Source organism: Tupaia chinensis, unplaced genomic scaffold, assembly GCF_000334495.1.
Source record: "Tupaia chinensis unplaced genomic scaffold, TupChi_1.0 Scaffold149552_1, whole genome shotgun sequence".
NCBI lineage: Eukaryota > Metazoa > Chordata > Mammalia > Scandentia > Tupaiidae > Tupaia > Tupaia belangeri.
In genome coordinates this window covers 1108661-1119255 of record NW_006209397.1, presented here as the reverse complement: position 1 = coordinate 1119255, position 10595 = coordinate 1108661, and the positions used below count along the sequence as shown (strand labels likewise).

General features: G+C 36.8%; 1 pseudogene; it reads right to left on the bottom strand.

The window, feature by feature from the left end:
* Positions 1-2096: 2096 nt before the first annotated feature.
* On the bottom strand, positions 2097-2819 carry LOC102471169 (nascent polypeptide-associated complex subunit alpha pseudogene; annotated as a pseudogene).
* Positions 2820-10595: the final 7776 nt, after the last annotated feature.

Genomic DNA, 10595 nt, shown 5'->3' with positions numbered 1-10595 from the left:
GAGAATTATGGGGCTGAAAGGGCTGTCATTATTTCATATAGGTCAGAGTCACGAGCTGGGGGTATTAAATATTCGAGACTGTCCTTCCTCAGAATAGTTACTGAAGATTACCTTTTGTCTCTTTCAAGTCAGCAGTCTTACAGTCACATACTCTTTCCAAGTATTTGTTTTCATGGTTGTGGACTAGTCTCTCATAAACTATGACGTTGCTATAAGAGATGGTATGTTTGTAGGAATGTTTTTGTACAGTCGTCATTAAAATAGATTAGTAATAGAGAACACCCAGTGCATTGCTGCACATTATATTTATTCATATCCAAGGGTAATCACAGTAAGGTTATATCATGCTCTATGCAGCTCTGACTCTCTTCAGTATCACGTCTCAGAAACCGCAAAAGCCAATTCCATCTTCATCATATGTTAGTTGGAGACACCTTAGTATAGTTAAGTGTTTAGGCCAGACCTGATTTCAAATCCTATCTTAGTCACTAAATCTGGAGACTGTTCGCTCATCTGTGAAACAGAATACTACTACTACTAATATCAGTCTCACAAGGATGCTGTAAAATGAAGAATTCAACAAGATAATAGTCATAAAAAACTTAAGAGTTTTGATCATAATGACAATGCATCTTAGTTTTTATTACTGTTGCCTTAAATTATCAGTTGTGACCTTATAATTCCAAAAACATATTTTTAAGCTTTTAAACATATAAAAAATAAAGTTGTTGGATATGAAATGGCAGCTCTTTCACATGATCTTTTAAAAGATTTTATTGTTTTATTCATTACATTTTTAAGTTAAACTTTTAATTTTCAGATAGTTGGAGATTCACAAGCAGTTGTAAGAAATAATCCAGAAAGATAACATACAAACCTATACCCAATTTCTCCCATCAGTGAAATCCTGCAAAACTGTAGTACACTGTCATAACCAAGCTACTGATAAGATACACCCATCAGTGAAATCCTGCAAAACTGTAGTATACTGTCATAACCAAAATACTGATAAGATAAAATGTGTCAGATACAATTATTCAGATTCCCACTTGTATTAGTACCTAATTATGTATGTGTGTGTATTTAATAGTTCAGTGTGATTTATCCTGTGTCTAGGTTTGTGTATCTACCACCACAGGCAAGAAATACACTTCCATAACCACAAGGATCCCTCATTTTGGCCTTTTATAGCCATGCCAATGTCTCTTCATAGTTCCTGTTCTTAAGCTCTGACAACTAATAATCTGGTCACCATTTCTATATTTTGATAATTTGAGAATACATAATTCCAGTCATGATATCACAGCAACAACATAACACTGGGCAATACTGAGACCACATGGGAAGGTCTCAGGTCCATGCTCTTAGGTTCGTCTGTATAGGCTAGTGTACAAATGTGCCCATAATCCTGGTTAGTTGAGGTTAGAAGTCGATTACAGTTTGAGGATCTTGTTGAGGGTGTCTCTTTTATTTACTATTTCTCATGAAAGAAATAATAATAATAATAATAACAACTTAAAAGAAAAGAATACTATGTAAGTGGAATCATATAGCATGTAATGTTGGCATTGCTTTTTAACACTCAGCTTAATTTCCTAGAAAGTCATTTAAATTATTGAGTATATCAGGTTTGTTCCTGTGTACTACTGAGTAGCATTGCATGATACTGATATACAACTTTTTTTCAAATATTCATCCTTTAAAAGATACCTGGGTTGTTTCCAATTTTTTGTCTAGTATGTAATAAAATTGTTAGAGCATTCTTATGGAGTCTTTTGTATGAATATAGTTTTTATTTCTCTGGGATAAATGTCAAAGAGTACAATTCATGGGTTATATGCTGGCTGCATATTTAGTGTTCTTTAAAAAAAGCTTTTTATCTTTTTTTATTTATTATCATCATATCTTGTTTATATTACATTGAATCACATATAACTTTACAGTGTATTACATTTCTTTTTCCAGAAGGAATACCATGTGTATCTTTAGGTTTTTTTTTTTTTTCATCGAACAAGAAGCCATGACTTTATTAATGATAGAAACAGTACAAATTTCAAACCAGGCTGCAGTATTCTTTTGGAACATGCAAAAAAGTCCTCCTTTTCAGGTGATTACATTGTTAATTCCATAATAGCATGTATAATATCATTACTGTTGTTCTTCAGTGCTCAGACTGCTTTTGCTCTCGACACATTTGCTTGTGACATGACCAATTCTATGTCCTTAACTTCCACACCTGTTTCATCAACCTCTTCCTCTTCACTCTCCTCTTGTACACTTGGAGTCTGTGTGTTTTGAATGTTTGAGACAGCTTCACCTTGAACTTTGAATTTCTCAGCAGCTGCTAGCTGTGCTTGCTGAGACAAATCCTCGATCTTGGCTTCCCCAAAAACTATGTAGGTATCTGAAGCTGGGCTCTTGTAGACATCTGGTTTTGTGATAACAAAAAGGATATTCTTAGATTTCCGGATAGTGACTCTAGTAACCCCTGTAACCTGCCAAAGACCTTCTGAGCCTTTTTTTCACTTCGACTCTGCTTTGCTTTACTGACTGGTTCTTCATCGATTTCAGCTGCTGCTGCAATCTGGGCTTGTTGTGTGGTTGCCTGTGTGGAATCTTGTTCTTCAAGCTCTGGTACTGATTCATCACTGTCAGATTCTGTTCCAGACCCTGTCTCAGCCTGGGGCTGTGGCAACTCCCGCTCTGTAGCAGGACAGTTTCTGTGGCTTCACCAGGCATTTTGTGCAGGGGACGCGGAACCAAGATGGCGGTAGAAAGTGAGCGAGCAAGAGCGTGACCCACACCTGTTGCAGAAGGAAGCCTGGAGCCCAGGAAGTGGGACCAGGATCCGATTCCGGGTCAGGTGCAGCAGGCAGTCACTTCCTTTAATGAATGACCCGTCCGGTTGGTCCCAGGACTGGGTGGTGACGAGGACTAAATAAGGGTGCGAATTAAGAACAGGACACACTGGCCTGGTAGGAACTGTATGCAGAGTGCAGTCGCGACCCATATTTAGTTTTATAAGAAATTGTCAAACTGTTTTCAAGAGTGCCTATACTATTTTACTTTTTCACCAGCAGTGTATTGGTGATCTAGTTTTTTCTGCATCATTGTCATCATTTGCATTTGAGCTATTCTTTTTTCTTTTCTTTCTTTTTTTTTTTTGAGAGGTTTTTGCTATAGGGCGTGTGCACTTGCCAGAAAGACAGGGAGAGACAGAGAGATAGAAAGCGAGAAATCACCCCCTGGGGGGATTGCCATGCCACAATCCCTTCTCCTCCATTCTCCTCTCAGGATCCTGGGCACGCACGCACACGCACCCGGTGTGAGTTTAAGCCACCGGGTCCAGGACTCAAACCACGGTTGACTCCATGGGAGTCCAGCGACATAGCCATTATGCTAACTTCTGGTCCCCCGTTTTAGCTATTCTGATAAATATATGGTTATATCTCATTGTGGTATTAATTTTCATTACCTAATGACTAATGCTGTTGACCATCTTTTCATGTGCTTATTTGCCATCCATATATCCTCTTTGGTGAACTGTCTGCATATACATTTAGCCCATTTTCTAATTAAATTTTTTTATTGTTTAATTTTAAGAATTATTCGTATATACTAGATATAAATCCCATTGTCAGTTATTTAAATTATTCTCTCCTTCTGTAGATTGTCTTTTGATCCCCTTAGCAGGATCTTTTGCAGAGAGAGTGTTTTCTATTCTTTTTTTTCTTCTTCTGAAGTTTTATGTTTTACATATAAACCTGTGGTCTATTTTGAGTTAATTTGCTCATTTATATAAGATATGAGGTTTAGAATAAGGTTCTTAATTTTTTTCCTCCTAATATATCTCCAGTTGCTCTGTAAACATTTGTGGAAAGGTCTATTTCTCCTCCATTAAATTGATCTTGTCATTTTAAAAAATAAAATCAGTTAGACATATTTTCATGGGTCTATTTCTGGGTCCTCTCTTCTGTTTGATTGATGTGTGTGTCTTTTCCTCTGCCAATAGCACACTATTTTGATTAATATAGTTATATCATGGGTTGTAACATTGCACTTAATTCTGAGCCAGCAGTTGGCCTAAGTGACTGGATACCACATGGGATCTTAAGGTGACTGGATCCCACATGGCTGACTGCTTGGTTTGAGTTCTAGACCTTGCAAGTTGAGGAAACCTCTAGTCTCTTGCAGGTTGATAGTGTATCTTTTAACATAGCTAATCTTGCTTTTTAGTTCTCAGAAGTGAGTGTGTGTGTGTGTGTGTATGCATGCATCCATTTTTGTGTGTATATTTCTTGGGATTTTCTTGCTAACTGCATATAACAAGCACTTTATTTATTTCTTTCAATTCTGTATGCTTTTTACTACTTTTTATTGCCTTCTTGCAATGGCTAGGACTTCCAGTACTTGGCTGAATAACAAGGGCATCCTTTCCTCATTCTTGATTTCTGAGGAAAAGCTTTTGGTCTTGAACTATTAAAGTATAATGTTATCTGTAGGGTTTTTAGGGTAGAGAGTTTTCATATGCTCTCTGTTGTGTGGAGGAAGTTCCTTTGTAGTTCATTTTGCTGAATATTTTTATCAGAAAAGCATTTTGGATTTTGATAAAAACTTTTTATAATTGTACTGGTATGATAATGTGTTTTTTGTTTTATACTTTGGTGGATATTAATTGTATTTTATGTTGAAACATCATTCCTAGCTTGTGATAAATTTCATTTGATAATGGTGAATAATCCTTTTTATATGATGCAGGACTCTTTTTGCTAGTACTTTATTGAGGATTTTTACATCTACATTCATAAGAAATATTACTCTGTAATTTTTTTGTGCCATCTTTGTCTGGTTTTGGTATCAGATCATACTAGTCTGATTTTGGTATCAGAGCATACTAGTCTCATAAAATAAATGTGTTGGAAATTATTTCTACCTCAACTGTTTTATTGAAGAAACTGTACAATTGGTGTCAATGTTTCTTTAAAAGTTTGGTAGAATTATTTGGTGAAACTATTTGGGCCTGAAGAATTCATTTTGGGGGGAGTTTCTAAATTATAAGCTTTACTTTTTTACTAGCTTATAGGATTACTCAGGGTTGTCTATTTCATCTTAGTCACTTTTTGGTTGTTTATGGTTCTCAAGGAATTGGTCCAGCTGAAATAATTATTTACTACAATTTCTATTTATCTTTGACTATAAAATTAATACATGCTATTTATTTAATATTCACAGATAAGATTTGGGTGAGTTAAGAATTGAAGTGTCAGTCTTTAATAGTACCATGCAATTCCTCACTTACTAGCTCGTAGTTTTCAGTTGTAAAGCTGGTACGATTAGAATAATCCTTCTGGTGAACAATAGAACAAGACTGAAATTTTTGGTCCCTATTGAATTTCAAAGTTAATAACCATACCTCGTTGGTTACATAAAGGAACAAAGGCCCAACACAAACCCTAGTGGCTGGGAGGACAGGGTCACATAGAAGCACTAAAGATTTTGAATCATCCTGGTTTGGAATTCCAGTACTGCAGCTTACATACTGTGTGAGGTAGGTAAGTTACATAACCTCTCTTAGCCCCTTTTCCTTCTTCCATAAAATAGTGGTAATAATCATGCCTACCTCATAAGGTTATATGGACTAAATGAATTAGACACATAGAATCTCTCAATATACAGTATGCACAGATCCTATTAGTCTCACCCCTTTAAGTGGGTGTGCCTGAGTATTACTACTAAAATGGCTGTTATTTTTTTTTTAAATTCTCCTCTACCACCTTTTCTTATTTTGCTTGGTCACATGGTTCTTTGAAGAAATTTAACTGAAGACAGGAAAGCTGTGGCACTTGGTTCAGTCTTTAATGTCTTGTGAGTAATTAAACCAGTATAGTTTTTAAGAACAAAAGCTGTGCTGAAGGCTACTTGTATTCTTTTTGGCAATAGTAACTCCACTTTATTCCTTAATTATCATCTGAAAGTCTGACTCTTTCAGGATTCTTTCCCAAATGAATGCCTGTCCAGACATCTGAAGAATCCCTAACCAGTCCTTCTCTCCAGTCATATATTTGATGGTGATTTGTTGAGCATATATATGTATGAGCATATTTTCTCTTTTATTTGAGGGGGTGCAGCTATAGAGCATATGTGTGAGAAAGGACATGAGAAAGCACCCCAGGGGGAATGGCCATGGTCCAATTCATTCTCCTATCAAGATTTTGGGTACACATGCATACAGATCTCGAATGTTTTTGAGTCCCTGGGTCTGGCACTCACTGTGCAGTCATCCATGTGGAATCCAGCCACCTTAATCTCCATCCCATCTGCTGGCCCTCTGAAAGATTATTTAACTATTTAAATCAGCAACTTTCTCCTCTAAGTCTACTTTGACTATCAACCAGATCTGCACCACTTGTGAAATCTTTAAATTTTAAGATCCCTTTTTCTAATGTCTACTTCCTATAACTGTAATTTTTCTCTAAATTTCCCTGCCCAAATCTCTTCTCTTTTTTAGTTCCCTTTATTAATGCTTTGGGCTCTGTTGACTCTTCTATTTTGTCTTAGTTTGCTAATTTGCTAATTTCCTTTTGAATTATTTTTTCAGGATCCAGCCTAGACCCAATGCTGAATTTATTCTGTTAACAATGCCCTCAAATTCTTTGTCTTATGCCTCTAAAGGAACTCCTCAGCAAAATGTCAATGATGAATTAGTTCTAAAATCCTTCTTATTGGCACTTGTATATGCAGGAATAGAGCACTAAATAAAGTATACCAAAAACTCCTCATGAGTATATACCGAGGTCACTACAAATATGTCATAACTAACTTCATCTGGGCATACAATATTGTCCTTCAGTTCTCTTACTTGACCTCCATCAGTTCTTTCCACCTTCTTCATGTATATTATAAAACCTTATCACTTTTCTCAACATTACCCCCCCCATTTAAACTCTGACTATTCAAAAAAACCTTTTCAACAAATTCAGAAGGAATCAGGATGAACTTCCCTAAATTCTGATCTTCCTACCTGAAAGCTCATCTATACCTACATCTCTCTTCATAGAATTTCCTTCAATCTCAAAGTAGGTCACCTGTTCAATACATACTCCTTTTTTTTTAACCTGTCCTCATACCTCCCAGTCTCTTCTGCAATCTTTGCAATCCTCTCTCTCTCTTTACTGATTCCTTCCTCTCAGTCCATAAATATACTAAAGTATAATAAAAATATACTAAAAACAAACACTATTCAATCTTTTATTCATTCTAGTAGCTACTGTTCAGATTTTTGTTTGTTTTAGAGGGATTTTTACTGTAGGGCACATGTGCTTGCTGGAGAGATAGAAAGTGAGGAACACCCCCCCACACCAGGTGAATGGTCACACCCCAATACCTTTTCCTCCATTCTCCTCTTTGGATTTTGACCACACGTGCACATGTACCTGGAGTGAGTTTTAAGCTGCCAGTCTGAACCACAGGCAACTAGGTGGAGTCTAGTTATGTAACCATTTTACCATCTGCTTGTTCCCACCATTTAGTGTTTTTTTTTTTTTTTGAGAGTTTTTTTTTGCTATAGGGTGCGTGCACTCGCCAGACAGAGAGAGGGAGAGATGGAGAGACAGAAAGCGATAAATCACCCCCTAGGGGGGATGGCCACACCGCAATCCCTTCTCCTCCATTCTCCTCTCTGGGTCTTGGGCACACACGCACATGCGCCCAGTGTGAGTTTCAAGCCATCGGGTCCGGGATGCGGACTGCGGTCAACTACGTGGGAGTCCAGCGACATAGCCATTATGTTAACTGCTGGTTCCCCACCATTTAGTTTTTTTATCAAACTTTCTAAGAAGACTAAACCATTTAGTTTTTTTATCAAACTTTCTGACAAGACTAATATACACTAAATATCTCTTTTTTCTAACTTTAAGGTACCTCTGAAAACCACTGCAATTTGGTTTTATCATCACATTGTATCAAATAGCTCTTACATTTACTACTAGTTACTTTTTTTGTTTTGTTTTGTTTTGTTTTTGAGAGATTTTCACTGTAGGGCGCGTGCGCTCGCCAGACAGACAGAGAGAGAGAGACATAGAGACAGAAAGCGAGAAATCACCCCCCAGGGGGGATGGTCACGCTGCAATCCCTTCTCCTCCATTCTCCTCTCGGGATCTTGGGCACGCACGCACATGCGCCCGGCGTGAGTTTTAAGCCACCGGGTCCGGGACACGAACCGCAGTCAACTACGTGGGAGTCCAGCGACATAGCCATTACGCTAACTGCTGGTTCCCACTACTAGTTACTTTTAACTATCAAAGTTACACCCACCCCAGTTTGTGTCTTACTAGAGCTCAATCCTGTATCTAACATTACTGGTCAAGCTCCTCATCCTGAAATATTATCTCCCTTGGTTTCTGTGAAGCTGTATGTTTTACAACTTTTATAATAATCCCTTGGCTTTTGTGACAATACAACTTTATAGATAGACTTTTAAAAATAAACTTTAATGGGTGTAATTTCATTATACTAAAATACTCCTATTTTAATAGCCCACGGTTTGTTGAGTTAGACAAATATTTGTATTCTTGTAATCTTTATCCCTCAAATTCCCTCTCACTCCTTTTCAGTAAATCCCCCTTTCTAGCTCCTAGCTCCTAGAAACTGCTGATCTGTTGTCTGTACACCAGTTTTATCCTATCAAGTACTTCATATGAAGTAAATCTATGCCATTTATTCTTATGTTTGCTTTCTTTCAATTAACATGTTTTTTTTTACATTCACCCATATTGTTTAGTGTATCAGGTATTAATTCATTTTTAGTGTTGAGTATTGTGTAGATGCACCCCAGTTTGTTTAGCCATTTACTAGCTTTTGAAAAATTGAGTTGTTTACACTATTTGGCAATTACAAATGAAGTTGCTATACTCTTTAAGTTCTCCTTTTTTTGATTGCTCCACTTTTATTTCCTTTTGATTTTCTTTTGATCTGTCTATCTTTGTCTTCTTTTGAACTATCTCTCAAATGTTGATATTCTCTAAGATTATATCTTAATCCCACAATTATTCTTAGTCTATAAATTGTCATTGAAATTCTCACCTGCTTTTACCATTTTGAACCCTACTTGCATGGTTATCACTTCCAAATTTATGCCTCCTTTGGCTAAAACCTATTGATCTAAAATCATTTCAGAGGTTATCTTCTTTAGGAAGTCTTCCCCTTTACTATCAGGTTTGTCATATGCCCTTTCTCTGATTTTCTAAAATTGCCTGTTTATATCTCTATTAGTACTCCTTACTGTAACAGGGGACTTCAGAAAGTTTGTGAAAAATAGAATCAAAGTATAATTTTTTTTTTTAGAGGGTTTGTGCTATAGGGCACGTGCGCTTGCACAAAAGACAGAGACAGAGAGACAGAAAGCGAGAAATTACCCCCTGGGGGGATGGCCACGCTGCAATCCCTTCTCTGCCATTCTTCTCTCAGGATCTTGGGCATGCACACACACTCACCTGGCAAGAGTTCAAGCCACCGGGTCCGGCACACGAGCCATGGTCAACTACATGGGAGTCCAGCGACATAGCCATTATGTTAACTGCTGGTCCCAGTACAAGTTTATTTTTGTAAAAAAAAAATACTTTGTAATACATGAATAGTTTTTTTCATAATAGAAATTGTCCATGAACTTTTGAAGACCTCACTATATTCCCTATAAAATAATACTTATGAATCTGTCTTTTCAACTAGGTTATGAGCTGTCTGAATATAGCATTCTGAGTTAATTTATCTTTATATTTTCAGTGACTAATTTATCTTTGTTTTTTTCAGTGACTAGTGAAAGGCCTGCTGTTAAAAGTACTTAATGCCTACCTGAGGAAAAAAAACAATGATCTGTTCCTTCTTAAGTTAGACATAAGAGAAACAATACCTGTGCCATTACCTAAGATTTTTTTTCTTTTTTACTTTTTAAAAATTTGCTTTAGGGCATTTGTGTTCAGAAGAGGAGAGAGAGAGAGAGAGATAAAGAGAGAGAAAGTTTTTCTCAGGAGGGATGGCCAAACTGCAATCCATTCTTCTCCGTTCTCTTCTTGAGATTTTAGGCAGGCTAACACACAATATGTGCCTGTTTTTCAAGCTTCCAGGGTCTGGGACTTTATCCATATGGTTGGTCATGTGGGACCCAGCTACCTTAATCACCACATGACCAGCTGGCCCATTCTCATTGTTATTATCATTTTGTGTATATAGACTGTGAGATTCATGATACCTTCATCCCTGGGCAAATTTATAGTTTATATCTCCAGCAATGCAGTGAATTCACATTCAGAAGAATATAGTCCAAGCTTTGTAAGGGTTCAAGGATTCCTGTTACTAAGTGAATTCCTCTGTCAGTTCTAAAATATTTACCTTCCTCACTCAAAAATTGTTGAACGTATATTATGAGTCAAAATTTATGCTTGGTGTTGGGGTCACTAAAGTAAGATATAGTTCTCATTCTAAAGAAATGTTCATTTCTGATTTCATTAATATCTCGTTGCTACCTTTGCCTCTGCATGTGCACTGTGATTAAAATGGGAAGAAAATTGTGATAAAAATCCAAACTAAATGTGACTATG